We start from the raw sequence: 6,382 nt of genomic DNA on the forward strand, positions 1-6,382 counted from the left end.
GGATATTATTTTTCCTCTCTTAGATCAACAAAGATCAAAAAGCTGGTAAGACTGTAGTGAGAGGATAGGGAAAACAGGCAGTGTCAAACTTTATTACAGAGGAGTAATTGGCTTGATCATTACAGAGGGCAGTTGAGAACTGTTTGTCAAACATTAACATGCACGTACACTCAGCACAGAGTTTCTCAGCCTAGACACTATTGCTATTTGGGGCTGGATAGTTCTTTCTTGTGAGGAGGTGTCTTGTGCATTGCAGAGTGTTTAGTAGCACCTCTGACCTCTACCTACTAAATGCCAGCAGCACCCCCCTAGTTGTCACAAACAAAAATGTCTCTAGATATAACCAAATGTCCCTTGTGGGCCAAATCACTTCTGGTTAAGAACCACTGCTTTGTTCTAAGCAATTTCACTTTTAGTAGTTTATTCTACTGATGTACCTGCATATTTGCAATATGATGTATACCCACAAGTTTAGTAATTGCAGCATTGACTGTTGTAATAGCAAGACACTGAAAACCTAAGTGACTGTTTGGAGGAGACTTTTTAAATTGTGGTACATCCATGTGGATAAGTATGCAGCTGTCAAAAAGAATGAGTAAACTCTATATGCCGATACAGAAGTATCTTCAAGATTTACTGAGTGAAAACAAAAGTTAGATGAATAAAAACTAGAGTATGTTGTTATTTGGGTGAAAGAGGGAAACATATGTTTGTATAAACAGATTTCTAGAAGGATGCCACAAAACCTCAAAACAGTGTATGGTTCTGGGAAGGGGACCTTTGTGATAGGGGCAGGGTGGGATAGGAGTTCATCACACAAAAAAACTGGTAAAATAAAAATTAAAAGGAAAATGCTATTTTTAAAAAAATGCATTCTGTTAGAAAAGGGCTAGTTAATTTTACTAAAGATAATTTTTAAACAAAAACTTTAAAGACAAGTGTTCCTCAAAAATTGAAGTACTACAGTTTTCAGTAATTCTACATCTGGGTATATACCCCCTAAAATTGAAAGCAGGGACTTGAACAGATTTTTGTTTACCCGTGTTCATGGCAGCATTTTTCACAATAGCAAGAAGTGAAAGCAATCCAAGCATCTCAATGGATGAATGAATAAGCAGAATGTGGTATATCTATACAAGGGAATATTATTCAGCCTTCAAAAGGAAGGACATTCTGATACATGCTACTGCATGAATGAATCTTGAGACATTAAGCTAAGTGAAACTAACCAGTCACAAGAAGGCATATAACTGTACGATTCCACTTATATGAGGTACTTACTCAAATTCATAGGAACAGAAAGTAGAATGGTGGTGGCCAGGGCTGTGGGGGAGGAGGGAACAGGGAGTTCCTGTTTAAAAGGTACAGAGTTTCAGTTTTTTTTTGAGTTGGAGTCTCACTCTGTCACCCAGACTGGAGTGAAGTGGTCGCTCCCGGCCACTGCAGCCTCGCTTGCTGGGCTCCGGCGATCCTTCCGCCTCAGCCTTCCAAGTAGCCGGAATTACAGGCGCACGCTACCACACCCGGCTGATTTTTTGATTTATTGTAGAGATGAGGTCTCGCTGCCCAGGTGGGTCTCGAACCCGCGGGCTCAGGCAATCCACTCACCTCAGCCTCCCAAAGGCGCGGGATTACAGGCTGAGCCACCGAGCCCGGCTGAAGAAAGTTATTTTAAGAAATCAACTAGTCTAGTGCTCTGATAGAACCTGAGAACATGTGACTTTCAAACTCTTTAACCTTATTAATTATTGAATACATAATTAAAATGAAAACCAGAATTCATTTATCACCCAAATGAACAAAGATGGAAAACAAAACAAAATGAACGACAACAACAAAAATCCATGGCTTCTTTGAAGCTTTGATGAGATGGGTACTCAGACAATGTTGATGGGTGTGTGAACTGGTTTGAAATCCTCTGTGAGTGGTGTCAATATGTATTGGTCCTAAAAGATATTTACACCTTTTGGTCCAATTACTCTGCTTAATGGGAATGTTATAAGGAAATAATCCTATATTTGGAAAGATCTTTATTTATTTATTTATTTATTTTGAGTTGGAGTCTCACTCTGTCGCCCAGACTGGAGTGCAGTGGCACGCTCCCGGCCACCGTAGCCTCGCCCTGCTGGCCTCCGGTGATCCTTCCAAGTAGCTGGAACTACAGGTGCACACTACCACGCCTGGCTAATTTTTTGATTTATCATAGAGATGAGGTCTTGCCAAGTTGCCCAGGCGGGTCTCGAACCTGCGGACTCAGACAATCCACTCACCTCAGCCTCCCAAAGTGCGGGATTACAGGCTGAACCACCAAGCCCAACTAGATCTTTATTGTTTATGAGGGTTTTTTTTTTTTTTTTGGACCTTGGACCATTTTTTCCAAACTATAAATAAATCTGCTAAGAAAAGACCCTTAGTCTCTCCAGGTCCCCTTCCCAATAGTCCTACAGTCCAAAAGCCACTGCACCTCTGAAATTAGTCTTGGCTGTCAGAGCCTGGCAGATAGTTGAGAAGAACCAGTCCACTCCCTTCTCACATTGCAATTCCAGTGCAGCTTGGACCAGGCTCTGGCCAGGTCCCAGGCTGGCCTGGTGCTCATCCCCAGTTTGAACTGGGGCAGAAGCCATGAGTCTCTGACCTGGTCCTATCACATGGTCATGCCTGGGTAACTCCTGGCCCACTGTTTCCTTCTGCTGTGAAGAGTCATCTGAGCCCCCAAGCCTCTGCAGGGTGTTAGCAGCACCATAGGTTGAGGAGTGACCTGCTTCCAAGATGCTTCTCCTGACTGGTCATTGCTACCCCTGGGCCACAAAGTACTCCTCCTTATTGTCATCTTCTTCCTCCTGGCTGCTCCAGAGAGGCAGTTCCAGAATGAGGCTGCAGCCAAGCCCCTTCAAGAGTTTAGGGCCACCATTACCTCTGGAGTGCAGGGCCTTGGAGGCAACATGCAGGGATATTCCCAGAGGCAGAGGGCAAAGTCCAGGCAGTTCAGGAGGCTAAAGGAAGTCAGCAAAGTGCAGACTTCCTTCACAATGCCAGCAATGGAGAGAGTGAGGCTGGAGGCTCTGGAGACCAGGAGGGACCCAGAGATGCCCAAGCCAAAGTTGAGAATCCTGCCAAGGAAGAGGCTCCCAAGTACCTGCAGGAGCAGTCCTGTATCCTGGAAAGGGAGAATTTTCTCGGATGTGGACAAATGGAAACCTTCAACATGACAAAGAGAGGGAAGAACTCCAGAAACATGAGCAGCTGCAGGTGAAACTTAGTGTTGATGGGGTACTGGAGGTCAAGTTCAGACTTCTGCAGGAACATCTGGGTGAGGGTCTGGTGAATGTCAGCAATGAACAGGTTCCCCAACACCAAGGCGAAGCCCTCCACGTTGAACTGTGTGGACTTGTAGGTGAACATGAAGAGACCCCAGTGATGAGGATGGCCACCAACACCAGTGCCACATGCAGCTCCTTCAGCTTGGAGAGAGATCAAGATGAAGAGGATGGCTGAGGATCTAGTCATTGGCGAGATGCTGATACAGAGGAGGCTCCAACTGGACAAGCCCAAGTTGAGTGCCATTGCCAGTGCTGTGGGAGTCACTCTTCTGGGGTAGCCTGTCTGGCTCAGCACCACACGGGCCCTGTGGCTGGGGTGCTGAAGCAGTACGCTTCATCAGCCATTTGTTGTAGAAGGTGATAGCAATGGAGAAGCAGCAGTAGAGAAGGACTAGCCTCAGAGTCAACACCACTTTCCACACAAAGGCCATAGCGAGGACCCTCATCGGTGGAAGCTGTGACCCCCCCCAGCTCCTGGGTCGGTGGGGGTAGGCATCTCTTTTGAAGACAGCTCGAAGGAAGAGCTGCTTGAGCTGGATCATGTCTTTCAACAAGACTGTCTCCTGGTTAGAGTTCTCTTCTATGATTCAGAACTGTCAGCAGAGCCCCAGACAGAGTCCTCATCTAAGTGGCTGGTGGCCTGGACTGACCCTTTTCATGGTTAACTGAATGCAGGGCTCACAGGCCTCCTGGTGTGCTCCGCCTAGTTCATTCACTGGATGGTATATTATCCAGCCATTCATCATGTTATATTTGAAGAGTAGCATATAAGAAAATATACTTGTTTAATACAAAGTAAAAGCAGGATGCAAAATTGTCCATATAAATTGATTACAACCATATAGAAAATCTGTGCAGAGAGAAAGATCAGAAATCAAGTTATGAAAAAAACTTATAATGGCTATATTTAGGTAGTACAATGTATGTCAATGGGTGACATGTTTCCTTCTTTCTATCTCTTTTTTTTATTTTTGAGTTGGAGTCTCACTCTATCGCCCAGGCTGGAGTACAGTGGCATGCTCACGACCACCTCAGCGTTGACCTGCTGGGCTTTGGTGATCCTTCCACCTCAGCCTTCCAAGTAGCTGGAGTTGCAGGCATGCACCACCATGCCCAGATAATTTTTTGATTTACTGTAGAGATGATGTCTCGCCAAGTTGCCCAGCCTGTTCTCAAACCTGTGGGCTCAGGCAATTCCCAAACCTCGGCCTCCCAAGGTGCTGGGATTACAGGCTTGAGCCACGATGTCCGGCACTTTCTATCTTTCTGATTTTCCCTAATGAGTATGCAGTAACAGAAAGGATTAGTCTATTGTGCATCACTCACATAGTTGGAGTGGTTCAGGATGTTGACTGGGGTGATGAGGGTGACTGACATGTCTCTGACAGGCCACCCTGGTTTTATTCACATGGTGATGGCTGCATGGGTCCCGGGAACAACTCCAATATGCAAGCACTTTCCAAGTATCTTGTTTGTTATTGTCCCATTGGCCAAAGCAAGTCATGTGGCCAAGTCCAGCGTCAGCGAGAAGGGAACTACTACTCAAGGTATAAATGTGGGGAGAGGAATGCTGGCAACCATTTTGCAAATAATTGATCACAGTAATTGTAGACAATAGGAGCCACTCTGAATCAGGATGATCTAAGCTAGGGAATAAATAGAAATGACTAGTCCATGACTTCTGAATCCCCGTGAGATAAAATTCAAAGTCCTTAGTTCTGCCACTACCTGCGACATGTCATCTCGCTATACTCCTCTCCACCTCAAAACCAAAGATACCAGGCACACTGGGCTTTTTGCCGGTATCCGAATGCCCTTTGCTATTTTGCGCTATCGTTTCTTCAGTTGGAATATAGTCTCCCACCCTAAGTCCCACAGACTAACTCACCATTGATGTTTGAACATCTTTCAAGATAGAACAAAATTTACCTCCTCAAGGAAGCCCGCCCTTTCCTTTGGGTGGATTGGAACATTTCCTTCTCTGGGAGCTATACAACAACATTTTTAATTTTGCACCTAAATAGCTTTAGTACTCATTTGTTAACATGCCTGTCTCCCTTTTGGTAGACTCTAAGATCCTCAAAGACAGGGACTATATCTTCAGATTTCTAGAATCTGGTAGCTGGCCATTTGTTGGATGATAAATGTTGGGATACATTGTTTTAATATACATTTTAAAAATAAGAGGTGGGGTCTCACTATGTTGCTCAGACTGACCTTGAACTCCTGGCCTCAAGCAATCCTCCTGTGAAGGTATTTTCATGTGTGGATAGTTGTTCAAATTGATGTTTCTTTGGAAAGGGGCAGTCACTGGAGAATCCTATTCTATCATCTTGCTCTGCCCACTGCTCCCCCCCTAATTTTATTCACTTTGGAAAACAACAAACTTGAAATGCTAAAAACTTCATAGTTAACTTTGTGGGGAAAAAACCTGCTAATACTTATACTGAAAACAGGAATATATAGTTCTGCAGTCCTAACAGAAAAAATTCAGCTTGACATGGCATATTATTAAGCCGGGCTCGGTGGCTCAGCCTGTAATCCCGTGCCTTGGGAGGCTGAGGTGAGTGGATTGCCTGAGCCCGCAGGTTTGAGACCCGCCTGGGCAGCGAGACCTCATCTCTACAATAAATAAAAAAAAAAAGCAGCCGGGCGTGGTAGCGCATGCCTGTAATTCCGGCTACTTGGAAGGCTGAGGTGGAAGGATAGCCGGAGCCCAGCAGGCGAGGCTGCGGTGGCCGGGAGCGGCCACTGCAATCCCGTCTGGGTGACCGAGTGAGACTCCAGCTCAAAAAACAACAACAACAACAAAAAAAGACATGACATATTAAATGTAGGCATCATTCCTTAGATGGAAAAATTAAAACTTTGTCAGTTTCCTTTAGCATGGGTACCCATTAAGAGTTACAACATTTTAGCTGGGCTCAGTGGCTCAGCCTATAATCCCGCGCCTTTGGGAGGTTGAGATGAGTGGATTGCCTGAGCCCGCGGGTTCGAGACCCGCCTGGGCAACTTGGCGAAACCTCATCTCTACAATAAATAAAAAAATAGCCGGGCATGGT

General features: G+C 45.2%; 1 pseudogene; it reads right to left on the bottom strand.

Annotated features, from left to right (window-relative positions):
* Positions 1–2,792: 2,792 nt before the first annotated feature.
* On the bottom strand, positions 2,793–3,751 carry LOC103263085 (annotated as a pseudogene).
* Positions 3,752–6,382: the final 2,631 nt, after the last annotated feature.

The sequence above is a fragment of the Carlito syrichta genome, unplaced genomic scaffold (assembly GCF_000164805.1).
Source record: "Carlito syrichta isolate Samal-C Ts95f unplaced genomic scaffold, Tarsius_syrichta-2.0.1 Scaffold304715, whole genome shotgun sequence".
NCBI lineage: Eukaryota > Metazoa > Chordata > Mammalia > Primates > Tarsiidae > Carlito > Carlito syrichta.